This window comes from Hemicordylus capensis, chromosome 3 (assembly GCF_027244095.1).
Source record: "Hemicordylus capensis ecotype Gifberg chromosome 3, rHemCap1.1.pri, whole genome shotgun sequence".
NCBI classification, from domain to species: Eukaryota; Metazoa; Chordata; class Lepidosauria; order Squamata; family Cordylidae; genus Hemicordylus; species Hemicordylus capensis.
In genome coordinates this window covers 334004651-334031994 of record NC_069659.1, presented here as the reverse complement: position 1 = coordinate 334031994, position 27344 = coordinate 334004651, and the positions used below count along the sequence as shown (strand labels likewise).

General features: G+C 44.4%; 1 protein-coding gene across 2 annotated transcripts in view; it reads right to left on the bottom strand.

The window, feature by feature from the left end:
• SERPINI1 (serpin family I member 1) overlaps positions 1-27344 on the bottom strand; it is a 131076-nt gene that overhangs the window by 85743 nt on the left and 17989 nt on the right. The window lies entirely within an intron of this gene.

Sequence of the window (27344 nt, the reverse complement as noted above, 5' to 3'; positions counted from 1 at the left end):
GGGAACCCCTGTGTTAGAGGTCATCCTTCTTTCCCCAACCCTAACACTGGGGGGTTCTGATATGGAGCAACCAGGAATGTCTAAGTTATTGATTCACAAACATCAATTCCCCCAGACTGAAAAGGGCTATGTCGGACCTGGGTGGGCATGCTTGAGGCATGCTTTGCTTTTTTATGAGAACCTTTAGGTCTACCAGCCTCCCCCTGCTATATAAGAGAATTGCCACTTTAAAAAGGTATCCTTTTGCTAAGTTAGCAGGGGTAGATATGGATATCTATATATATGGATATCTATGGATATCTATATATAGTGCTCTTCAACCCAAGTTCTCAAAAAGGTTTACATAGAAAAATGAATAATACATGAATAGGACGGCTCCCTGTCCCCAAAGGCTCACAATCTAAAAAGAAACACAAGGCAGATACCAGCAACAGCCACTGGAGGGATGCTATGCTGGGGCTGGATAGATAGGGCCAGTTGCTCTCCCCCTGCCATATAAGAGAATTGCCACTTTAAAAAGGTATCCCTTTGCTAAGTTAGCAGGGGTAGACTTGAGCTCATAGTTCTGCCATCAACACAAAAATCCACTCCGGGCTTCCCTCTAAGTCTTATTAATTTTCAGCAGCTAATTAAGGAAGGAAGGAAGGAAGGAAGGAAGGAAGGAAGGAAGGAAGGAAGGAAGGCAGGCAGGCTTTAAATATTATTGTTAAACAACTGGGAGTTAGAAACTCTTGCAGATATACTGGAAATCACCCAGAGATCTACCAGTAAAACCTGATCTACTGCCTACTTAATCCTGGTGTAGGACACTAGGGCTCTAAATCCAGAAGCTCTGGTCGTCAAACAGAGTCACCTTATTTTCTATACCATTGTGGCAGCTTCCAAAAGAGGAAGCTGCTGGCCTGCAGGTGACTAAGCAGCTGTCTGGTGACCCAATCAGCCAATGGGGGCTGATTTGGTCCTATAAGGCCCAAGACTCTGGCCCGTCCCCTCAATCTAAGTGATTTGCTTACAGAAAGCGGGCCAGGGTTCACCCTCTGCTGGCCACCTAAACTCTCCTGCTGACTGTGTCTCGGGACTTCCAGAGATGACAGACTTCAAGTAATACTTCCTACGTTACTGTCATATTGATGGGTCTCTTTGGAGTGTGCACACACGCTCAGTTCATACACATGTGGCGTTTGGATTCCAGTGAAGCAGCATCTAGAGGGAGTGCTCTTCTGAGCTGCAGTTCACAGCATCAACAAAAGCCCACTGCGTTGCTCAGTGGCAGAGCACATGTTTTGCATGCAGGAAGTCCCACGTTCAATCCCGGGCATCTACAGGGATAGCTAGGAAAGACCCCAGTGCATGCCTGGACCAATATGAACCAAATCGGGTACAGCTGTAGGGACACATAGGGACACCTCAACAGCGTAGTTTCTGATGATGTCATCCACCCTGATTCAGGATGGCAGATGCTTAAACCTTTGAGGTGCAAGTAGGCTAATTTGTGAACTGCCTAAACAATTTGAACCAAATTTGCAACAGCTGTAGTGAGTGACATATAGGGACACCTCAATGGTGTAGATTGTAATGATGTCATCCACCCCAATCCAAGATGGCAGATGCCTGAACATTTGAGGCACAACTGGGCTAACTTGTGACCTGCCTAACTGATTTGAACCAAAATTGCTACAGGTGTAGGGACACATAGGGATGGCTCAAGGGTGTAGTTTGTAATGATGTCATCCACCCTGCTTCAAGATGGCGGACACATGAACGTTTGAGGTGCAAGTGGGAACTGATTTGGACCAAATTTGATACAGTGCTAAGGATAGTGAAAGGAAAGTAGGCAGATTAGTTCTTACTAGAATAACTTGCTTATTTGGATGAGATGCTGGCAATGCCTTATGCTGGGTAGGATGACAGCATAGGAGCCTGCAATCACCTTCCACTTCTCCAGCCTAGCTTTTAACTAACATTCAACAGAAAATTGGGAGTGTGCACAGCTCCCGACGCTGGGTAGGATGCTTGTCCTACCAAGTTAATGGTTGTGTGAACAAGCTTGCTGTTTGCATGCATCTTCCTTATTACAGCAGCCTCTTTTGTGAGTAATCAGAAGAGTGTTTTCACTGAACTCTCTTGCAGACTAAATTCAACAGGTTTTTTCTGTGCACCACTGAGTTCTACATCACTCAAGATCTTATTGTTACTAAGGATATGCACGGAACTGCGGTGGGTTGGTTTGAAGGTGACGGGGGTCTCCCTTTAAGAGCGGGGGGTACACTTACCCCTCCTGCCGCTTTCCCCCCACCAGAGTCAGCTTTTTTTAAAAAAAGCCCATCAGGGCGGCAGCGTACCTCCCTGCCGCCCTCATCTTCCAGATATGACCGGAGGGCACGGGCACGGGCACGGGCAGGCGACTTCTGGTCATATCTAATTCAGTTGCTGTTTGGGCCCTTAAGAATTCACATGTTACATGTACTCAGCTTGACCTCAGATGTATTCCTCACCTTCAACTCCTGAATTTGATCCCTGAGCCCTGACTGGTTGCTTGGCTCTCCCACTCCCAACTTCTGGCCTTGAACCACTTAATGGCCGCTGTCCATAGCTCAGCTCTGACGCCCATCAACAGGACCCTCTCCCACTGTTGCTGTCCACAGAATTCAGTGGCATCCTGCTTTTAAACCCACAGGTTCCATATTGCCATGTGTTGGACTAGGACCAGGGAGACCTGAGTTCAAATCTCCTTTCAGCCATGAAACTCACTGGGTGACTCTGGGCCAGTTACATATCTCTCAGCTGAACCTTCCTCACAGGGTTATTGTGAGGATAAACATAACCATGTACACCGCTCTGGGCTCCTTAGAGGAAGCCATGTTATGCTAATAGCCATGGATATTAGACGAAGCCAGCGTTGGTCTAATACCCATTTGTCTAATCCAGGGATTCTCAAACTTGGGTCCTCAGGTGTTATTGGACTTCAACTCCCATAATCCCCCGCCTCAGTGGCCTTTGGTTGGGGATTATGGGAGCTGAAGTCCAATAACATCTGGGGACCCAACTTTGAGAATCACTGGTCTAATCTTCTAAAGCCATCTATGTTAGTGGCCACAGCACATCCTGCAGCACTGGCTACAAATTATGTATGAATGGCACAGAAGTGTCCTAGTGGAAGGGCAGGAGAACCCATCAATGGGGCAGCTGGGAAGTGGAGAGATTCACAGTTTGTGGACGGTGGCACATGTACAAATATGCAAATGAGCACAAGCCAATTTTATTTTGAAACAAGTCAATAACACATTTTATAAACACATTTAATTCTTGTCACTGACACACACACACACACACACACACACACACACACACACACACACACACACATACACTGAAGCTTGGCAATTTCCCAAGCAACACCACTGATTTATAGATTTAATTTTGCTTCTTTTTCGACAGGCCCTATTCTAAAAATAAATCCAAAGTGACTACAAGTACTTTCCTTTCCTAAAAGGAATGAGCAGCAGCTATTCATTTTCAGAGGCATTATATTTGCCGGAGTAAATATCTCAGGCCTAGAAAGTCTAGCGACAATTCCACTGAGCCAATGTTGCTATTCCGTTTTCTTTTTATAAAAAGAGATTCAATGAAGTCCTATTCTGATGAAAGGGCAAGAATGCCTTTGCCACTAGAGGAACTTGATTTGGGGCTTTATCTTCAATATTGTCTACATATATGCAAGCCACAGTATAAGGATAACTGAACAAAGAGGCAGTGTCTATGTAAACCTCTTTGTGAATTTTTGTTGAAGTGTGATCTATAAATATTATTAATAATAAATAGCAGAAGTCTTTCATAAGGCATAACTCTGCATGAGTTGGGTCAGATAATATACGTGCTCATCTTGCAGAACCATTTGGTCACACACAGATCTACAATCACATGAAGAAGCCGAAGTATGAACAATGTAGGAATACAATTACAGCTGGCAGCCAGGAATAAACCAGTATGTAGAGGAGTCTTTACTTTTATCACTTTAGGATTGTTGTAAGGATTACTGAAGATCTACATGAAGCTCTCTGAAGACTTGAAATCACTATACAAATGTCAAGCATGATGATAGGATGTAAAAGGATGGAAGGAAGAGAGCTGGTCTTGTGGCAGCAAGCATGATTTGTCCCCTTAGCTAAGCAGGGTCTGCCCTGGTTGCATATGAATGGGAGACTAGAAGTATGAGCACTGTAAGATATTTCCCTTAGGGGATGAAGCCGCTCTGGGAAGAGCAGAAGGTTCTAGGTTCCCTCCCTGGCATCTCCAAGATAGGGCTGAGAGATATTCCGGCTTGCAACCTTGGAGAAGCTGCTGCCAGTCTATATAGACAATATTGAGCGAGATGGACCAATGGTCTGACTCAGTATATGGCAGCTTCCTATGTTCCTAAGAGGGCTTTTGATTTCCTGGATTTAGGATCACACTGCCGTAGCATAAAGAAGAATAGACCAGAAGTTCTCTTTACCATAATGAGGTTCCTCTCACTGTTACCACAGTGAAGAAGAGCAGAGGGGTTCTGAACCTTGGATCCCTGTTGTTGCTGGACTACCATCACCCACAGTCACAACAGCCAAAGGTGACAATGAGAGTTGTAGTCCAAGGTCTGTAGACCCTTGACAAAGCAGCACCCGACACCTAGTGCTACAGTAGCAGCACTACTAATTGGGGAGGAGAGCTAGTCTTATGGAAGAGAGTATGAACTGTCTCCTTTGCTAAACAGGGCCTGGTTTGGTTTGCATTTGGATGAGAGACTACTGCAAGCTATTTCCCTTAGGGCAAGGCTTCTCAAACTTGGGTCCCTAGATATTGTTGGACTTGAACTCTCATAACTATGGGGTTGGGAGCCCAAACATATCTGGGGACCCAAGTTTGAGAACCCTTGCCCTAAGGGATGGGACCATGGCTCACTGGAAGAGCAGAAGGTCCCAAGTTCACTCCCTGGCATTTCCAGGTAGGGCTGGGAAAGACTCCTGCTCATAACCTTGGAGAATCACCACCAGCAGACAACACTGAGCAAGATGGACCAATATTCTGACTCAGTATAAAGGAAGCTTCCTATGTTCATATGTTCCTCAGTTCGAGATCCCATATAAATATGGGATAAGCATATCCCATATGTTACATTAAAACAATATGTACTGTATATTGTACTTGCCCTCCACCAAAGAGGCTAATGCCCAATTTCCTTCAGAAGAAAATGCATACTGTATTGTGCTAATGACATGTGAAGAATTCAATATTAAAATCTTTGGAACTGTGCAGCTTGAGCTCTCCATACTTCTCTCTCCATCCTAAGAAAAGCTTGGGCTAGTTCTTTTTCTCTTTAGTATTTCATCTCACAGAAGCATTTAACCTCAAATAAGTCTGATTCACAGGTTACAACACAAAGGTCTTTAGCACGTGAAGCATGATAAAACAAATAAACAAATTTTTAAAAATCTGCCAGCAAGATAAATAAATTATTTCCCTGAATGCTCCTATAGCCTGAATAAAGACATCAATTACTGCAGACTGTCTTGTAAATTAATGATTCACAGTGATGGATTATTCATGCAACTCGGCCAACTGAACATTCTACTTTGGCTCTAAGGGGGGAAAGTATAGCATGTCTCAATTAATTTGGCTTTGTGCAAGTTTAGAGACAGTAATCGAAAGATGTTTCTACCTAGTAAGACAAAGAAAAAGATTTAGGGCTGTCAACTGTTTCCCCCCATTTTAAATCTTCCAAAGAACATAATTGCCTTGCTAGCTAAGACCAAAGGCCTGTCTAATTGAACACTGTATTTCCAGGAGCAGCTGACCCACTGCCTCTGGAAGATCACAAGAAGGGTATGGAAACCATTTATCTGGTTTATCCAGGTTCTGGTAATCAGAGGTACACTGTCTCTGAATATGGAGGTTCTCTTTACTATTATGGCCAATAGCCATTATTTGGGCTGTAATGGGGTCGTCAGCCCGGGGGTGGGGGGTGGAACAGCTCCGTATCATTGGGCCCTGGTAAGCCACCTAATGGCGCAGTGGGAAAATGATTGACTAACAAGCAGAAGGTTGGCAGTTTGAATCCCTGCTGGTACTATATCGGGCAGCAGCCATATAAGAAGATGCTGAAAGGCATCATCTCATACTGCGTGGGAGGAGGCAATGGTAAACCCCTCCTGTATTCTACCAAAATAAAACCACAGGTCTCTGTGGGCACCAGGAATCAACAGCGACTTGACGGCACACTTTGCCTTATCTGCATAAAGCAGCTTCACAGCCAGTCTTTTGTTTCAACACAGGGGCCTTTATTGGTTGTTACCATCACAGCAGTCACCTTAAGTGGTGCAGCGGGGAAACGCTTGACCAACAAGCAGAAGGTTGCAGGTTCGAATCACCGCTGGTAAACACCTACATCGGGCAGCAGCAATATAGGAAAGACGCTGAAAGGCATCATCTCATACTGCATGGGAGGAGGCAATGGTAAACCCCTCCTGTATTCTACCAAAGACAACCACAGGGCTCTGTGGGCGCCAGGAGTCGAAATTGACTTGACAGCACAGATTACCTTTACCATCACAACAGTTTCCACTCCTGCCTTTAGGTGTGCTATTCTCATGGGTGTCTGAGGTGGTTAGTCACTTGAGTGGGTGGAGGGCGTCCAAGTGGTCCCATCCCATCAGATGCCAGGCTATTTCTCAGCATCCACCTCCACCTGGGGCCTCCACCTGGATCTCAAGGGCAGCAGAGGCATAGCCTCGGCCCCCAATTCTTCCAGAGTCATGGGGAGGGGGCATTCAAAGTTGTGGCTTGGGGTTGCCCCAAGGGTTCTGCCGCTCTCCCAGCTCGTCCCCTTCCCACAAGTCCTGCCTACGGGTCCCCCTTGTCTTGGCCTAGAAAGCCTTATCTCAGAAATGCGCAACTTCGGCTCTCCAGCTGTTTTTGGACTACATCTTCCATCATCCCCAGCAACAGTGGCCAGTAGTCAGGGATTATGGGAGCGGTAGTCCAACAACAGGGAGGAGAGCTGGTCTTGTGGTAGCAAGCATGACTTGTCCCCTTAGCTAAGCAGGGTCCATACTAGTTGCATATGAATGGGGCACTAGAAGTGTGAGCACTGTAAGATATTCCCCTCAGGGGATGGAGCTGTTCTGAGAAGAGCAAAAGGTTCCAAGTTCCCACCCTGGCATCTCCAAGATAGGACAAGATTGGTGTGCTTTTTTATAGGACAAGATTTTTTTTATTGAACCAACAAACTACCTAAGCATACAGTACGTTGTCAAAGCACAATTATATACAAAGTGGTTGTTTGTACATGTTATATCTACAAAGATTTACACACAAGGATTTGGAAACCCACAAGGTTATGAAGTATATGCAGGTAGTACTGTAACTCAGGGGTGGGGGATTACAAGACACATCAGGTAATCGGGGGGGTTACGTCCAATGTCCATTTCTATAATTTGTCCCATTGCTGCTTAGAAGAGATACTCTTGTCTTTTTGCACATAACCATACAAACTTTCCCAGAAGTGATTTACTGTCTCATCTGCGTGAACCTCTTGGTTGTGACTCCCCTCCCTATTCCTATGCAGGAGCATTGCATAAATGACATACAGGTTTACTAACCTGATTATGAGAAGGGGAACGTTCCAATTCCCTAGTATGAGGGCACCCGTTCTGTCCCGTTTCCTTGAAGGTTACTTTCTGGGACCTCGAAAAGAGATTTGTCAGGATGTATTGACTGTGAGGTGTTGTGTGTACAGCTTTAAATGCGAAGTGCAAGGCACTGTGTTACAGCAGGTGGTGTAACTGGCAACATGTGAAGCCTGTTAACAAGTAATAAGGCCCTGAGTAATGGCCTGTGGTGATTGGTCACTACTAGTATAAGAGTAAAGCTCAAACCAGAGCAACTTGTCCACATTGGTAAATGCTGTATCACTGTGGTCCACCTGGCTGCTGCTGTATATGTGCCTTATGTTGTATAGCTGGACTTACTGTGACAATACATCATGTAAGTGTCCTCAACTTCAATATACAGGTGAAACTCAGAAAATTAGAATATCGTGCAAAAGTCCATTAATTTCAGTAATGCAAATTAAAAGGTGAAACTGATATGAGACAGACACATTACATGCAAAGCAAGATAAGTCAAGCCTTAATTTGTCATAATTGTGATGATCATGGCGTACAGCTCATGAAAACCCCAAATCCACAATCTCAGAAAATTAGAATATTACATGGAACCAAGAAGACAAGGATTGAAGAATAGAACAATATTGGACCTCTGAAAAGTATAAGCATGCATATGTATTCAGTACTTGGTTTGGGCCCCTTTTGCAGCAATTACTGCCTCAATGCGGCGTGGCATGGATGCTATCAGCCTGTGGCACCAATGAGGTATTATGGAAGACCAGGATGCTTCATTAGCGGCCTTCAGCAATTCTGCATTGTTTGGTCTCATGTCTCTCATCCTTCTCTTGGCAATGCCCCATAGATTCTCTATGGGGTCAGGTCAGGCGAGTTTGCTGGCCAATCAAGCACAGTACACTGTATACTTTTCAGAGGTCCGATATTGTTCTATTCTTCAATCCTTGTCTTCTTGGTTCCATGTAATATTCTAATTTTCTGAGATTGTGGATTTGGGGTTTTCATGAGCTGTACGCCATGATCATCACAATTATGACAAATTAAGGCTTGACTTATCTCGCTTTGCATGTAATGCATCTGTCTCATATCAGTTTCACCTTTTAATTTGCATTACTGAAATTAATGGACTTTTGCACGATATCCTAATTTTCCGAGTTTCACCTGTATTCTTTTGTTGAACTTTTACCTGTGTGTGGAGTGTTCTTACTCAACCAAGTGGGACACAGGTGATTTACTCTGCAATAGGGCGCAGCACCCAACAGGTTATGGGCCCAGCACGCTTCCGCTGCACCCCATAAACGAATGTGAAGAGGGAGAAGAAGCAAGTGGAGAACCCCTTGTGGCGTGGAGTTTGAAGTGAGGACAATGGCTAGAGGACAAACTCTCCATATCCCGGTGAGCAAGCTGAACGGGAACAATTATTTGGCTTGGAGCTTAAAGATGGAGATGTACCTACGGAGGGAGGGTTTGTGGAGTGCAATTAATGACCCCCCTGACCAGCCAGATGCGGATGAGCAAAGGCTGGACGAGAAAGCATTGGCTAGCTTCGTGTTATGCTTGGAAGATAAATTGCTGGTTCATGTTAGAGGCCTCGATACAGCTTTGGAATGTGTTAAAAGGGCTGTTTATGAGAAAGACAGCAGGTTCCAAGGTCACACTGACCAGGAAACTGTATAGAAAACAGCTAAGAGCCGGGGAATCGTTGGCAGCACACTTGGAGTTCATGCTTGGCACGTTTGCTAAGTTATCTGAGCGAGGGATGGACTTTACAGAGAGCCACAAGGCATACGTGCTTCTGTCCTCCCTAGACGAATCATGGGACACGCTTGTTATGTCCTTGGAGGCTTTGGATGAAAAAGAGCTGACTGTGGATTTGCTGTATGGCCGGTTGCTGAAGGAGCAGAAGAGAAGAAAAAGCATTGTGTCGGCAGGACAGCAGGAAAGCCTCAAGTCATGAGGAAGCTGAAAGCGTCCAAGCCGTGAGGAAGTGCTATACGTGTGGATCCAGCAAGCACTTACAAAGGAACTGTAAGCAGAGATTGCCTGCAGAACGAAAAGGAGCCCCACAACGGAGGGGTGGTCGTCAAGTGAACTTGATTAAGGAGAAGGACAATGTGAGTAGCTATGAATGGCTGATAGACAGTGGATATTCACAACATATATTTGCAGACCCTGAACTTTGTCCAGAACTCAAGCCAGCTAAAGGAAAACGTGTCAGCATGGCCAATGGCAGGTGTTCGGACATTAAGGGGGAAGGAACAGTATTTATTCCTGGGTTATGTGACAATGTAAATGCTTTGTATGTCCCAAGCATCAAACAGAACATAGTCAGTGTTCCTCGCCTGGATATTGCTGGATATGAGGTGTGTTTTAGCAATAAGGAATGCAGGATAGCTAAAAATGGCAATATAGTGGCAAGAGGCACGTTGCATAACCACTTGTACTACATAGAGCAAAAAGAAGCCTCTGCAGTACAAGTGAACATACCTTTACATGATGGGTGTGCTCACTTATTACACAGAAGGTTAGGGCATGCATGTTTTGCCACAATACAGAAAATGCCTGAATATGCAGAGGGCTGTGTTGCTAAGAAGTGTACTAAATACCTTGACTGCTCTGTGTGCAAACAGGCTAAAAGCAAGGTATATCCCGTAAGTAAAAGAAGCAAGAGGGTTACTACACGGCCGTTTGAATTAGTACATGCTGACCTCATAGGGCCACTGGTTCAAACCAAAGGAGGGGCCAAGTATGCTATGGTTATTGTGGATGATTATTCGAGATTCGGGTTCTGTTACCTGCTAAAAGATAAAAAAAGAGGTGTTTGCTAGATTTAAAGAATGGCTAACCTATGTTGAGAGGAAGTTTGAAACATCTGTAGCGGAAATTCAAACCGATAGAGGGACTGAGTTTCTCTCTCTCAACAGTTTCAGACATGGCTAAAGAGCATAGGCGGTTCTATCACTCAAACCCGAGGTTAGTTCTTCCCAAGTCTGTTTTTCCAAATCAGGCCACTCTAACAGCTTGCTTACTCCCTGCCACACTCTTTTGGCTACCACACACTCTTAAGAAATGTGAGTGGGTTTCCCTGAATGTTTTGCCTAGCTCACTAGCTTTCTGTTTGCAGGTGATTTTAGGACACTTTTGCTCGTCCTCTGGGAGCCATGGTTTAGCCGCATTTAGTGGTAGTACTTGGTGGTATAAGCACCACCTTGTTTCCCATAAATGGAAAGGGACTTTTTTCTCCTTAAAGAGAGCGATAGGGTGATCGGGTTGCAACAAGTACTGTGAAGTGCGGTATTTGTAGCGTTTATGTTCTAAATCAGGTTTTTAAAAACCCACTTCTAGAATCTCTCCATAAATTGTTTTCCTTAGCTGCTTAACTGAGGAGGATCCTTTAAATAGATCCGGTTCAACCTTCCTTTTTTTTTTAGTGTGAATAACAAATCTCTCAAATAGTCCAGGTGTTCTCTTTTTAATACTTGTGTGATATTACCATTGAAAGATCCTTTCTCCCACCATGCTATGCCCCATGCTGACTTGCGCCAACGCAGAGCAGTGCGAAAAGTGAGACCCAGGTTTTTTACAGGAGGTTGGACATATTATGGACATATTATGGACAAGATAGGGCTGAGAGAGATTCCTGCCTGCAACCTTGGAGAAGCAGCTGCCAGTCTGGGTAGACAATACTGAGTTAGATGGACCAATGGTCTGACTCAGTATATGGCAGCTTCCTATGTTCCTAACAGCAGGAGGATGGATGGGACAAGAACTCTCACATAATACTAGAACTCTGGGTTCTCTAAAGCAGTCTTCTTTATCCAGTGAACAACAGGGGTCACAGAGACTTTGAGTATAGCCCCCACTTTTTTTTTTTAAGGTGACAGTCCTAATTAGTAAGTGGGCCCTAAAACAAGACGTTGCACTTCTCCAACTCTCAACACCCATCCCTAAGATACTATAAATTGTTAAAGGGTCCAAACAGGACAATTCTCCCCTGCTTGGAGTCCCCCCCCCCGAATGGGGGGGATGACTCCATGTTCTGCTGTTTCCCACCTGCAACAAGCACCTCAACATTCTCAAGTTCTGGGGGGCTACGCTCAGACTCTCCCCCCACCTTAATTTATGTAGTTACTGCATACTTAGCAAGTCCCCTGAATATGTAGGAACTACTGCCTTGTCTGTTGGGCGGCTTCATTTTGCTTCCAGTCAGACAGGCATTCAACCATTTGAGTTTGCTATTTGCCTATATAGGCAATAATATCCTCAATGAATCCGCCTAACCCTTTCAAAAAGCCATGTCAGCGAGTCGCCGCCGTCACCACATCTCGTGGAAATGAATTCTGTAAGTTAATTAAGCGTTGCCTGAAGTGCTACTTCTTTCCCCCCCTGTCCTGAACATGCAGGCAGCCGATTTCATTAGAGTTACCCAGAGTTCTAGTATTACGTCGTGCAAGTTCTCTTTCCATTTCCCCCCACACTGTTACTTTTATAAACTTCAATCATGCGGACCTAAAAGGCGTTCCAACCCCGTGATCATTTTAGTTGCCCTTTTCTGTATCTTGCCAGCTCTTCAGTGGTCAGTGCAACAGGAGAGAGGGGGTTGGTGGCAGGAGCCATTCAAGAAGCACTGTGCCTCAAGCAAACCTGTAACAGCAGCTCCAGATTACTGTTTTAAGAAATACAATTTACTTGGCAAATTGACTTCAGTTCTGTTCTACCAAAGCTTGATGAAGCAATTCAAATTTTATCCAATTCTTTCTGTCTCATATTGTTTCTGCTACACTGCAGTTGCCTGCTTCCAGAGTACAGAAAGCTAATTCTCTTAGATTTGCTCTGACTGTACTCAACATAATGAATTTTTGCATGAGTGACAATATAGTTCAGTCTCCAGTACATTTATAAGCAAATACAATCATGGTGCCGTTTCCTTTACATAGCACAGTTTTAAACGGTTTGCACCTGTAATGGTCAAAGTGCTTTACATGCTAAATCAACAATGGCTGACTTCCTGACTAATGAAGCATCAATGCAACGCCCACACATCTGAAGAGTTTCAGACTAGGAACAAGGAACTTAGGAAGCTGCCATATACTGAGTCAGACCATAGGTCCACCTAGCTCAGTATTGTCTACACCGACTGGCAGCAGCTTCTCCAAGGTTGCAGGCAGGAATCTCTCTCAGCCCTATCTTGGAGATGCTGCCAGGGAGGGAACTTGGAACCTAGATGCTCTTCCCAGAGCAGCTCCATCCCCTAATGGAAATATATGACAGTGCTCACACATCAAGTCTCCCATTCATATGCAACCAGGGTGGACCCTGCTTAGCTAAGGGGACAAGTCATGCCAGCTACTACAAGACCAGCTCTCCTCTCCTGACTAATGTTGCACCAGTGCTAGAGAGAGAGAATGAGTGTAATTTCAACAATCCTCCCTTTCCCCTAAAGCCTTTGTAACACCCAAAAATATTTCCCTGAGGACTGTGTGACCTTCAGGGACATATTTCAGGGTGCTGCAGAGTCTCTGAGGAAGGAGAACTTGTTAAAATATGTCCCCAAGGGCCATGTGACCTTCTTGGGTAAGGGGAGGATGTTGAAATTTGCCCCCCCCCTTGAACCTGAAGCGGAGCCGAGTTAGCTGAACTTTTCAGAAGCACTAGTACTTCATTAGTCAGGATGCCAGTCAATTTTCCTATATTCATCCTTGTAAGAGCTCCACAAGCTTGGTGATTGCTGCTTCCATTTTACAGAGGGGCAGCCAAGGCGGAGGGACAATGAAGCCACTGTGAGTCTATGACCAAGCTGGTGTCCACATGAAAACCCAGATATACATCTACACTAGCTCTATTCACAACTTCAGTGTTGGTTGCTGTTTGCATCCTACAGAGCTCATCCTGACCATCAATGTTAATCATCTGCTTTAAGATACGAAGACTTCAGGGCCTCCAAACTGAATAAGATTTCAGTATTCCTCTTGTGCACCTTCCTTTACAACCACCATTTATTATTGTTATTGTTTGCAGTTGACCAAAATAGCATGGTACCTGCTGATGAAATTAGATTCTGAAAATCACAGGACTTCTCACTACATTTCATTTTCTTTTTTGTGGAAAAAATGTGGCTTGTTCGGGAGGGTCGCAAGGAGAAAGCCACTTCTCAAGAAAGGCCACATTAAACCTCGTTTGAGCTTTGCCAGAAGGCACCTTGAAGATTCTGATGCCAAATGGAAAAAGGTCTTATGGTCAGATGAGACCAAGATTGAACTATTTGGCCTCAACACCAAACAGTACACCTGGCGTAAATCCAACACAGCTCACCATCCACAACACACCATACCTACAGTGAAGCATAGAGGTGGCAGCATCCTGTTGTGGGGGTGTTTCTCTGCCTCAGGGACTGGGGCTCTCGTTAGGGTAGAAGGAAAACTGGATGGGGCAAAATACCGTCAGATTCTGGAAGAAAACCTGCTATCCTCTGCCAGACAGTTGAGGATGGGCAGAAGATTCACCTTTCAACATGACAACGATCCGAAGCACACAGCAAAATTGACCACACAGTGGCTGAAGGAGAAAAAAGTGAATGTCCTCATGTGGCCCAGTCAGAGCCCAGACCTAAATCCCATAGAAAATCTGTGGAGAGATTTGAAGATAGCAGTCCATCAACACCTACCATCCAATGTGACCGAACTTGAACAGTTCTGTATGGAGGAGTGGGCAAATATTGCTCCATCTAGATGTGCAAGGTTGATAGAGAAGTATCCCAACAGACTCAAGGCTGTTATTAAAGCAAAAGGTGGTTCAACAAAATATTGACATTGGGGGGGGGGTGATCCTTTTTCAATCTCAGTAATTCTTGTTTTTTATTTCTGACACTTTTTCTGGACTATAATTGTGATGTTTTTCAGTTGAATGTTATAGGTTGCATTGGATAAGTACAGCTGGTGAAGGGAATTTTCTTTGTGTTTTCATTTCAGGATGTAAGGGAACCAGAATTTAAGGTCTATCAAAGGGGGTGATTCTTTTCAATACCCACTGTAAGAACAGCCCTGCTGGATCAGGCCCAAGGCCCATCTAGTCCAGCATCCCGTTTCGCACAGTGGCCCACCAGATGCCACTGGAAGCCACGGGCAGGAGTTGAGGGCACGCCCTCTCTCCTGCTGTTACTCGCCTGCAACTGGTACTCAGAGGCATCCTGCCTTTGAGGCTGGAGGTGGCCCACAGCCCTCCAACTTTAGATGCTCATAGATTGCCATATTGCAAATTGTTTCATTGTAATGAAGAACCTGAATTTTGTAAGCCACTCAGACCTTGTGAAGGTACAGAATACAAATCTTTCAAACAAACAAAACAAGAAGGGCTCAAGGATATGTATAGATGTATAAGTTTACAAGCAGTGGGTGCACTGTGATTGCAGACTCACTATTCATACATACATCTCAGTTGCTGCACAGGTGTCCATAAAAACCTGGTATTTCTACCTGAAAACAAGTTGACTGTAGATTCGCCATGCATGGGCACTATCTGCTCACCCAGAGGCTGCCTCCAAGTGGAAACCCCCATTTCTTTATTACCCATCCAGGTGCACTGTGCAGTTCTACTCATTCCTCTCTGATACACTCCTTATTCTCTCCTGCCCTGCCCTGTCCCCCGAATACATGCAATTTTAAGATGTCTGTTCTCTGGCCTACACTTTCATGGTGAATTTGGTTTTTGAATTTTCTCTGCTCCTCTTCATTTTCCCAGTTGTCCACTGATGTGCAGAGGATGACATGGAAGCACCAGGAGATCTTGGATCTCATTGATATGGATAAAGGACAAGTCCGTGTGAACTGAAGTCAAGTCACATAAACACAAACTCATCTGCCACTGCTTATTGTCCCATCAGCAAAGCATAATCTCTCAATTCTCTTTTCTTGTTGGGAAGGCCCAGGTTCTGTGAGAAGTGATTAAGCAGAGTTTGTGCCTCAAGGCTAGCTCTAACCAGGGAAACTTATATGGGTTCAAGAGAAACACATATGCATTTGCATTTCCTGAAACAACTACAATTAGGCTCATAAAGAGTCCAACACTATTGCTAGAAAAATTCGCAAGCCACTGCTAGAGTAGAACACGGTACGCATTTTCATCATGCAGAAGTGTGGTGCACAAAGCATAATGGAGAAATACAGGTTGTTCTTGCTCTAAGAACAAATTGCACTTAAACATCTGTAGATTGTCACCTTGTTTCAACTTTACAACTGTGTTTCACTTTACAATACTTGCGGTTTTGCTAGATGGCTGCTGGCTAGAGGAAATAATTGTGGCAGTGGCTTAGAGTATCTGGCCTCGGATCAGGAATCAAACCCACATTTATAATATTGCTTCCTATGGGAACACAGGTTCCAAGTTAAGACACAGCTTTTAGGAAGCAATTGTGTGTTAAGTCTGAGGACTGCCAATATAGTGGCCAATGAACAAATTAGGGAAGAACTATAACAGTAAAACATACTAGAACTAAAAAAAATAATTGCCCCTTGAAGACTGGAAAAATAAGACACGCTATTCAGAGTTAACCAGGGTTTTCTAATTAGTCAGTGCCTTCGTAAGATGCATCTCTGTTAATGTAACACCGTGTCTCTTTTGGGTGGAAGAAGCACACTGCTTCGTTATGCAATCAACAAGACTTTACAACAGGGAGCAGATACGGACATGTAATTGACAAGATAAGAAGTCAGGGATGACCTGGGTAGGAAAACACACACCAGCTTCTCAAAAACTGCACACCTGGATGCACTCTAAAGAGCTGTGTGATACACACAGCAATTAAATTAGCTCAAACTCACTGTAATACAACCAAGGGGAAAGCATTTCAGGAAGAGCAGATTTACTAAGCCAATTAAGTTAAGCATTAAAATATATTAGCTGCAGTTAGGCATTTTGTTGAGTCACTGGGAAAATGGCAATCGGGACAAGGATGGCATCAATTCCTCAGACATGGAAAGAGAGACTGTCAGAAGGAGATGTTTGACTATTGTTTTAAATAGTGCCAGCTGATATTTGATAGTTGTGGAAGGGCAAACAGTACTGTCCACAGAGGGCATCTTTTAGACAAATGTTTCCAAAACCCATATAGGAATTACAAGTCAAAAGAATAAATTAACATAATTATATCTGACAGAGAACTAGTTTAGTGGCTGAGCACCCGTTTCCAGCATATCAGGACAATTTGCTGAGCATGACATCCATCATCAAATGCTGAAATTCAAAGTGTTTTAATCACTCTAATGCCTTCAATAAATGTGTCATCCTGGGCTGTCCATGAAAGACACTAGAATTCAGTTCTATCCCTCCAGTAACTGCAGCATTAGAACAATTTGTAAGCTCATACAACTTACCCATAATTGTGAGAGAGTATAGGTTCATGTTCCTTCTTTCCGTGTACAGAGGATGGCAAAAGAGGTCCCGCCCCACCCTTCCAGCTTGCTTGGAATTAAAGGTGAGTTTATACAATGGACTTGTTCAGACATAATGCCATGCAATGTGAACAAGTTGTATGGATTCCTGGGCTCACTCATTGTCTCTTTTCCTTCACACATGACTTCCAATACTTGTTTGTAGCAAACTATATTTTGCCTATTCATCTAAATGAACAATCTAGCTTTGGGCTTGCCTGAAAATGAGGCCTGCAAGTCAATCAGGGCTTGACACATCCCAGGTGTCAGGAAGTCTACAAATATGTAACCATGGTGCCTAGACTAGACTTTTCGGGAGGTAGAGTTATTTAATAAAAACTTTATTTGCCCCAGGTAGCCCTGTTTCTGTAAAGGTAAAGTTGCACTGTTGAGTTGGTGTCGACTCCTGGCAACCACAGAGCCATTTGGTTTTCTTTGGTAGGCGTTTACCATTGCCATCTCCTACGCAATATGAGATGATGCCTTTCAGCATCTTCCTATATTGTTGCTGCCCAACAGAGGTGTTTCCCATAGTCTGGGAAACATACCAGCGGGGATTCAAACCAGCAACCTCTTGCTCACTAGGCAAGTTATTTCCCCGCTGTGCCATTAGGTGGCTTCGCTGTTTCTGTAGGTTACTTGTAAAGGGGATAAAGAGAAGCCCACATACCCTCCCCACCCACAATAGCCATCAAGTCTGTTAATTTTGTCATGTCCATTGTCTGGCTCTTAAATTTTGGGGCTGGCTCCTAGATCCAAAGAAAATTTGTGAAGGTCAAGCAGGGTCAAATAAGTGGTCAACTGGCAATATCTGACCAGGATGCCAATCTTATGTTAGATTAAAATATATTTGAAGCTTTACTTTGAAAAATTTTATTTTCACTTGTAAATACTCCAAGATAACAACTTAACATATACTTGCTTCCTTACTTTATGCTTTAAGAAAAAATCACTGAAAACTGTCAACATGCTGATTTTAGCATGCCCAAAGAGTTAAATATTTAGGTTATCTGTGCATGCATGCCTCCTAGGGATAGCCATCTAACAAAAGTTAACTCCAACCAAACTTCCCAAATTGGGTGGTACTATATCCATTTGTTATATTACTAATTAATTTTATGAAACAATTCATTTGTAGAAATTTATTTATTTATATGTCTTATATACTGCCTCCTCCAAAGACTCTAGGTGGCAAACAACAGAAATACCATCGATTTTAAAAAAAAAAAAAAATTAAAGGGCAAATGCCTTGCGAAACAGGTGTGTCTTAATACAGGTCTAAAAAGCAACCAGGGAGGGGGCTGAACGAATTGGGGGGGGTTGAGAAGAGTGTTCCAAAGAAGAGGGGCAGCCACAGAGAAGACCCTCCTACGGGCTGAGGCACCACGCACTACCCAAGGCCCGGGAAACTAAAAAGGGCCAGCTGAGATCTCACAGGACAAGATACAACCAGCTGAGAGAGGCGATTCCAGAGATATACAGGTGCTAAGCCCATAAAGGTTTTGTAGGTGAGAACCAGCACCTTGAATTGGACCTGGAAGCGAACAGGCAACCAGTGCAGCTGGTTTGCAGACGATAAAAGAGGTGTGACACTATCAAATCTACAGCCACCCATGAGGAGGCGGGTCGCTGCATTCTGGACTAGTTGAAGCTTCTGAATCATTTTCAAAGGCAACCCTGGGTAGAGTGCATTACGGTAATCCAAACGAGAGGCAACAAAGGCATGAGTTACTGTTGCCAGGGCCTGCCAGTCGAGGAAAGGCCGTAACTGGCGAACCAGCTGAAGCTGGGCAGAGGCACCCCTGGCCATGGTCTCCACCTGCTGTTCAAGCAGGAACTGTGGGTCCAGGAGGACCCCCAGATCACAAACTGTCTCTCTCAAGGGAAGCACGACCCTGTCAAGAGATAGACTCTCACACGGCAATTGGCCAGATCGCAAACTGAACAAGAGCAACTCTGTCTTGGAGGGATTAATTATTTCCCTACAGAAGAACTTTTCTACCCACATCACTATGCACCTACATAACTCTCTCCCCCAAATCTGTGTGGTTGTTGCAGAAGCACAGATCACAGGGTCTTGTGTCAAAGGGAAAGCAAGCAAAAATGTATTTATTTCAACAATGTACATCCCACTTTTTATAGCCACAGCAGTTTATAACCCAATTGAAACAAGTCAGTCATAACATCTCAAGATCAATTAAAACATCACATTAACACACTGTAACAACAACAACATAAACACCACACAGGACAACATCAATACGTCATAGGAGAAATTAAAAAACAGGAACCAGCAAAGATTAAAACCATGCTAGAGCAAGTAGATCTTAACTGTCCATTTGAATGCAAGGAGAGAAGGGACCTGGCAGATCTCAGTAGGAAAGGCATTCTGTACTCTTGATGGCACAACAAAAAAGGTCCTGTCTCTCATGCCTCCGTGCTGTACCCAATGGTGACAAGACATCAAGAAAGGTCTCCAGTGCTGATCTAAACACTCAGGCAGGTTCAGGAGAGCCAGTATGGTATAGTGGTTAGGAGTGATCGACTAGGACTGGGGAGACCCAAGTTCAAATTCCCATTCAACTATGTAACTCTCTAGGTAACTCTGGGCCAGTAACTTACTTCTCAGCCTAACCTACCTCACAGGACCATTGTGAGGATTTGAACATAAGCACATACATTGTTCTGAGCTTCTTGGAGGAAGAATGCAACATAAAATGCAAATAGATAGACAGAATAAAATAAATACTGGAGAAGTTGGTTCTTAAAGGATCCTGAAATATTTAAGGATTTTATAGAGCAGCATAGCGGGACTTTGAAGAAACAAGACAGAAAAGCATTGACACTTTTGAACTTTGGTGCTGGAGAAGACTTTTGAGGATACCATGGACAGCCAGGAAAACAAACTAATGGATCCTAGAACAAATCAATCCAGAATTTTCACTCAAGGCACAAATGACCAGGCTCAAATTATCATACTTCGGACACATTATGCGAAAACCCAGCTCCCTTGAGAAGTCCATAATGCTGGGAAAAGTTGAAGGAAAGAGAAGAAGAGGATGACCAGCAGCAAGGTGGATGGACTCGATTATGACAGCAGTGAAGGCACCACTGAGAGACCTTACAGGCCAGGTTGAAGACAAATCATCCTGGAGAGAATCTATCTATGTGGCCACTAAATTGACACCAACTTGGCAGCACTTAATCAATCAATAGTGATTTTAGAATGACTTCAGAAACCAGAAATCCCTCCCCTGCAACCCAGCAGCACTCTCTATCAGCAGCTCCAGAGGAGTCCACTGAATACGTCCCAAGCAGTGATGTACGAAGTTTTATGATAGTTGACAGCCTAGTACAGGAGACTGAAAGGTTTATCCAGAGGCCAAGGAGGAGGCATTGTGAGCCCAGTAGGAAGCAGAAAGATGCCATTCCTCATTACAGACGCACTGCTGTTACAGGGACAGGTGCACTGCCTCTGGGATCAGAATCAAACCACTTGGAATATGCATGAACTCATCCACACTGCTTAGCTGATTAAAAAACCTCTCCACTGATATTGCGAATATGGCGATAGTAAAAAGCTTACTAGTGGATGCTTGTATGTTAACTGCAAAATACTGGTAGAGTGATAAAATACCATCATTGAAGATTGGTGCAGAAGGAACTGGGATACAATTATATATAAATTAACTACTCTGTATGTCAGAAATTGCCAGAATAAGGCTATAATAATCATCAAAACATAGGGGGAGAAATCTGTGTTCCTCTGGAATAACAGACAAATGTGTAACAAGGGAGATTTTATCATGTCTCACAGCCTGTGCCACCGTGGGCATCTCAAGCACAGAATCATGTTGTTGCACAACAGGGCTGCTCCACTGCTACTTACCATCACATTGCAACTTGTGGTTATTCCCAAAGTAAGTTGCATTGCAATGTGCAGTTGCACAATGATAAATAGTAGTGGAACAGTCCTGTTGCACACCAATGTAGGCATATGTTTTAGATGTCCACAGTGGTGCAGGTGGCTCAGAACTGTGCATGACATGCTGCAGGACATGTCAGTAACCCTTAAAAAAAATTAAGGAGAAAAATATAAAGATCGCTTTTGAAGGGTATTTTGTCAAGCTTATATAAGCATCTTCTTCTTTATATATATTTCTCTTAGATGTACCTGTCACTAATCCCATGTATGGCAGCTCTCACAAGAGTTCACAAGCAGCTGCCGATAGCGACGGGGATGGGCTAGAGAAAGAGTATGGTGGCAGTGGTGGAGGCTGGCCGAAGAAAATGGCAGCGGGTGGGCCACAACTGGCAGACAAGCAGGTGGCTGGTTGAACAGTCGCGACTGGCAATTGGCTGGCCGGCCAGCAGGCGAGCAGCCAGAAAACAGCAATGGGGGTGGGGGATGAGGAAAGATAATGGTGGGCAGGGGGTGGACAGGGGAGGAAGAAGATGGCGGGCGGGGGAGAAAGCGGCGGTGAACTAGGGGCGCAGATGCTCTACACTGGATCAGCTGGTTTCTTTTATTCAATTGTTGCTATATATCTTTTATTAAATATGATAAAAGATATGAAAAGGAAGTCCTCCACACTTGGACAGCGATATACTAATCTCTTAAGGCTCCTCTTGACATTACTTAGCAGCAGCAACACATGCCTCTCTTGTGCTGTTCCTATAATTCCCTCTCATACCAGCACTGGAACATAGGAAGCTGCCTTATACCAAGTCAGACCATTGGTCATCTAGCTCAGTACTCTATATTCTGACTAGCAGAATAGTTTCTTCAAGCAGGAATCTTCAGGGCTTCAGGCAGCAATCTTTACCAGCCCTACCTGGAGATGCCAAGGATTGAACTTGGAGCCTGAGCCATTTTTGGAAGGATGGTATAGAAATAGAATACAGGTTGAGTGCCCCTTATCCAACCTGCTTGGGACCAGAAGTGATCCAGATTTTGGACTTTTCCGGATTTTGGAATATTTGGATACTGTAATGAGATATCTTAGGAATGGGATCCAAGTCTAAACATGAAAGGTTACTGTACACTGTTGGTTGTTTTTTTTTTAGGGGGGGTGGTATTTAAAGTATAAAAACAAATAAGCATTTAATTTACGATAACTACAGGTAGCTGTAAATGTAATAAAAACTAATTGCGAGGAAGTTTTCAATGCAATAATGTTGCTGGTCATGTTAGACTCAAATATGACATTTTAGGTGGAGATGAAATTCAGATTTCATGTGAAAATAATGTTTTGTCGGTGCTGTGGCTGCACGCTGTGGTGGTTTCTGGATTTTTGAGAATTCTGGATTTCAGATGTCTGGATTAGGGATACTCAACCTATAAATACATAAATTCTGCATGCAATCTTGGAGCCTTCTGCATCCTCTAGCCTCCCCCCACCCGCAAAGGTGATATATATTGGTCTCCCATCCAAGCACTGACAACACCAAGACCACCTTAGTTTCAGCAAGGTGGCTCTATCATGTGCCCTTAGACCATGCTCTAGGACTGAGTCCCTGAAAGGGCTCATACTGAGCAGAAGCAAGATCCATGTCATGTGCTCTCCCCATCTGGCTAGGTCTCCTGATATTACTGGGGAGGTAGCAAGGAAGGCACACATGGCAGCAATTCTGGGACAGCATTCTCGTTTCTTTAATACTAGAGCCCAAATAACACATTCGAATTCAGGGTCATCCAATTGATTCAAGACAGAGAAGCAAAAATCCTTCTAACAGCATAATTAAATGAAACCAACTGCTACAAGATCTGGCAACAGCCACCAGCTTAGTTAGATTTAAAAGGAGGTTCAACCAATTCATGAGAGGACACGTCTACCACTAGCTTTGGTCATGCAGTCTATATGGAATCTCCATATTCAGAAATAGCATGGCACCAGACATCAGTTGCTGGGAACCAACAATGGGAGAGAGATATTGCCTTCATGCTTGCTTGTTGGCTTCCAGATTGACCACTGCGGTAAGCATGACGCTGGACTGAATGCCCTTTTGGCCAGAATCAACAGGGTTCTTCTTATCATCATATATTCCTTAAAATTGACCTATGTCAATGGGAAGGAATTAGATATAGCTCAAGAAGACACTTTTTCCAACTCCTGAGTCACTTCCATGGCATGATTAACGGAACAAGCTTGCTATCTCAGGTGTCAGAGCCATGCAACTCTTTTGTCTTGTTGAGAACAGGCAGAGTAAGGTCCCTCTGTGCCACCAATGTCAGGCTTTTCAGCTCTTGTTCAAGCAGGCCAGGCTTAAAACTTTATCCTGTTTTAAGCAGTGCTGGGGTCTCTATCAAGGCAGGGATCTGGGAAGGACACAGACCTTGGACAGCTCCACTGAAAGGGATACAGATCAAACAGTTTCAAAGAGAAAGAAGTCAGGACTGTGGGTAACTCCAAGCAGGAACACCAGACAGTTGGATCTACATCATAGAGGGATGGTGCTCCAGATGCTGCTTGGAGCAGCCTGCTGGCTTTCATGGATTCTGCCCAGGTAGAGCAAATTGGCCTCTTTCCTGGGAAGGCTCTGTCATAAATGGGTTTGCCCTATTTTCTAAGCATTGGCCCTGGTGGCACTGAAGAACCTCTACTAGGATTGGCGGGTCATCAGAAGCCTCCTCAGAATCAAAGGATGAAGGCAGGCTGTCATGGTGGAGATGCTGGCTCAGATAACTGGTTCTTCTGGTGCAGGGGTTCCAGGGGTGTAGGGCTGGCCAGAGTTTGACGCTATAAATGGAGGATAGTCCCACATTCAAGGTCATGATAGACTTGCTACTCCAACAAAAAGAAGATGCCTTACATCTTATGCAGAATGAGATGACAGAATTCCGGACTATATCACCACATATTGTAGGGTGTGTGTGTGTGTGTGTGTGTGTGTGTGTGTGTGTGTGTGTGTGTGTGTGTGTGAGAGAGAGAGAGAGAGAGAGAGAGAGAGATTTGTTTGAAGTGTTTCCCAGCATAAAATCTCTACACAGAGCAAACTAGCAAATTAACTAATCAAAGAGAAATGGCATGATGTAGCCATTAAATGAATAAATAAATGAAAAGTTTATTACATGCAGTTTAGTTTATTACATGCAGGGCACTTTCCATGTGGGGCAGCCCCCAATTCTACCACTCATTTTTATGTAATGTGTAGATTACTCTGATAACCACGACATCTTTGCAAACCAGCGCATTATACTGGCATGGTAGAGATGCTATATTGGTGGAAGGATTTTAGGACCAGGGTGTTATGCACTCAGATAGTACAGAACGTTCTCCTATAAAACCTCGGCAGTGTAGAAATATTGATTAAATCAGTGCTGGAATAAGACAGCCATGGGTATACAAGTTGCATAGTGTGTCTTATCACTCAGATTTATAACCAAGTTTATATTTTATATTTCATCACTTACCTGAGTAAAATTTAGGGATTAATATTTGGCATCTCACAAATCTAAAGAGGATGAGGTTTCATTACACCCTTTTCACACAGGGCAGGAAATGCAAGATTAATGTACCTTTTTCGCAACTGTAAAGCCAACCTACTTACCCCATTGCAGGTTATTAAATCTAACAGAAACTGTCTTTCGGACAGTTTCCTCTCAAATCCAGAATCCACTTTCCATACTTCTTCCATGGCAGTTGTTGAATGAGGACACAAGAAAGAAATATATAAGCCCCCTCCATGCATAGATTGAACATGCGGGTGGGTAGGGGAAGCACAATTACACCTACTGGTCCCGCCACAAACTTCCATGCATTCAGTAGCTGTGAAAGAGGCCTCTAAATATACACACACAGAGAGAGACAGTTCACATAAACACTGGTCCACAGTTGCTCCTACATGTGATAACAGGGCTATGGCACAAACATGCTCACACCAACATCACTCAAGGATATGCCAACATGATCATGCCGTGGCCTTTAATCTTGTGTCTGACTCAAAAGTGCTAGAAAAACCCATTTAAACAGGGGCTCAGTGGAGGGAAGGTATGGTAGGGGCTAGTCCATGCATCACTGGGGCAATTTGTAGGGCAGGATATTGCCTGGGCTGGGTCTTGCTGCTCCACAGCACCCTCCTGATAGCAACAGGAAGGGAAACTGCAGTGAATTAGTCCCAAAGGAATCACGTAACCCGGGGAGACAATAGGGACTGTGCAGGCCCTATATAAGAACTCTCCCAGACTTGGCTTCCAGTTTGAGGGACGTATTGGTCTGAGTAACTATACAGAGTGATGCCCTTGCTTTGCCTGCCTGATTCAGTACTGGATTACCAGGCCTCCTTGAACCTAGTTTCTGTCTCTGATTCTTTGGGTCCTCATCTGTTTAATCTGAGACTTTATGCCTAGCACATCTCGACCCCATTTCCCCCCTCCAACCTTACTGGGCCATGACAGAAGTGACTCCACCAGTTGCCACCTTTTCATTATCTGGGCCACTTGTGGCATTTCCACTAAATGTACAGCATAGTACAATCTCTCTCTCTCTATTTCTCTAAGACAGGCTTCCCCAAACTGCGGCCCTCCAGATGTTGCCTAACTACATGTTAACTACAATGTATTGTGGCTGGGATGATGGGAATTGTAGTTCAGCAACATCTGGAGGGCCGCAGTTTGGGGAAGCCTGCTCTAAGGCATACCCGTCGCTAATCCCATGTGTGGCAGCTCTTGCGAGAGTTTGCAAGTGAGGGTAGGGGGAGAGGAGTGCTGGCAAGTGGCGTCTGGCTGGCCAAGAGAAAGAGAAACGAAGAAAGGAGAAAGGCCAAGAGAAAGCATGGGGGCAGAACGAACCAACAGACTGAAGGGATGCAGGGGCGGGGGGAGAACCAACAAACTGGCTGAAGAGATGGGGGGGTGTAGAATGGCTGAAGGGATGGAGAAGAGGAGTTGGATCGGTTGCAGTGGAGGGTGGGGGACAGGGAGAACTACAGGCACAGATGCTCTGCACCGGGTCAGCTAGTTAGAGCAACAAACAGTATCCGCCATCTCCAGTGGAAAGTGAGGACAATGGAAGGACATGTTACTGCTGCCAATCGACTTGTCAAGTCACCTAAATCAAACTACTCTTAAAATCTTAATTCCCTGCTTTCATGCATGTATATAACATTGAGCCAATATGGCCCATTCCAAGAAAAACATGTGCCTTTATCCTTCACACAGCATGATCAATTGGGTATTGCTAAATATTCTCACACTCTTTACCACACACACACACACACACACAGTCAGCGGGAGGAGGTATTAAAAACAGGACTTCAGGGGGAACAATTGTGTTTTCTTTGCAAGACAAGAAAAAGAGCAATAAAGGCTTGGCCCAAGATACCTAGAAAGCCATCTCCTTCCTTTCTGCCACATCACAATATCTAAGATCAATTAGGAACGCTATTGAGTTTACCATATGTAACTAGGGCTGCCAATTTTCCATTATGGTCCCAGGACATAGTCTGAAGGTATATGATACAACAACCTTGAAGCTGAGCAGGTTTGGGTCTGGCCACTGCCTGAATGGGAGATTGCCTAGGAAACCTATCTATACCACACGGAGTTCCATGATGGAAGAAAAGGTGGAACATAAAATCTAATGAATGAATGAATACTTGCTCTAGGTGGCCAGGGGTGTCTGTGTCCTGTTTGGCTGGATCTTCGGCCTGTTTGAGCCTTCCTCCTCTGGCGCGCCAACCATTTTGGAGGTTGCTGTGCCTGCACAATCAGTTTCCGTGTGGCTCACGGATCCCACATCACCACCTAGAGCTAGTTCCCCGGAGGAAATAAGTTCTCTCTCTCTCTCTCTCTCTCTCTCTCTCTCTCTCTCTAGAATTTTAAAATTTCCCACCAGGGGGGTGGGTGGGTTTGAAGAGCTGCCGGACTGAACTGGCCAGGTCTGGTTTGGGTCCAGTTCAGACTCAAACTGAACCAGGCCAGCTGGTTCCATGCATACCCCTAGTAGAATACAGGAGGGATTTACCATTGCCTCCTCCACCACAGTATGAGATGATGCCTTTCAGCATCTTCCTATATCACTGCTGCCCAATATAGGTGTTTCCCATAGTCTCTGAAACATACCAGTGGGGATTTGAACCGGCAACCTCTGGCTTGATAATAAAGTCATTTCCCCGCTGTGCCTTTAGGTGGCTCCAAAAACATTAGCTGGCCAAACATGCTGCTACTAGGATTTTAAACACTACTAGGTCTTGGAACTCATTAGCTAAATGGGCTCTCAAATTTGAGTCCCCAGATGCTGTTGCCACAATGAAGATGATGGGA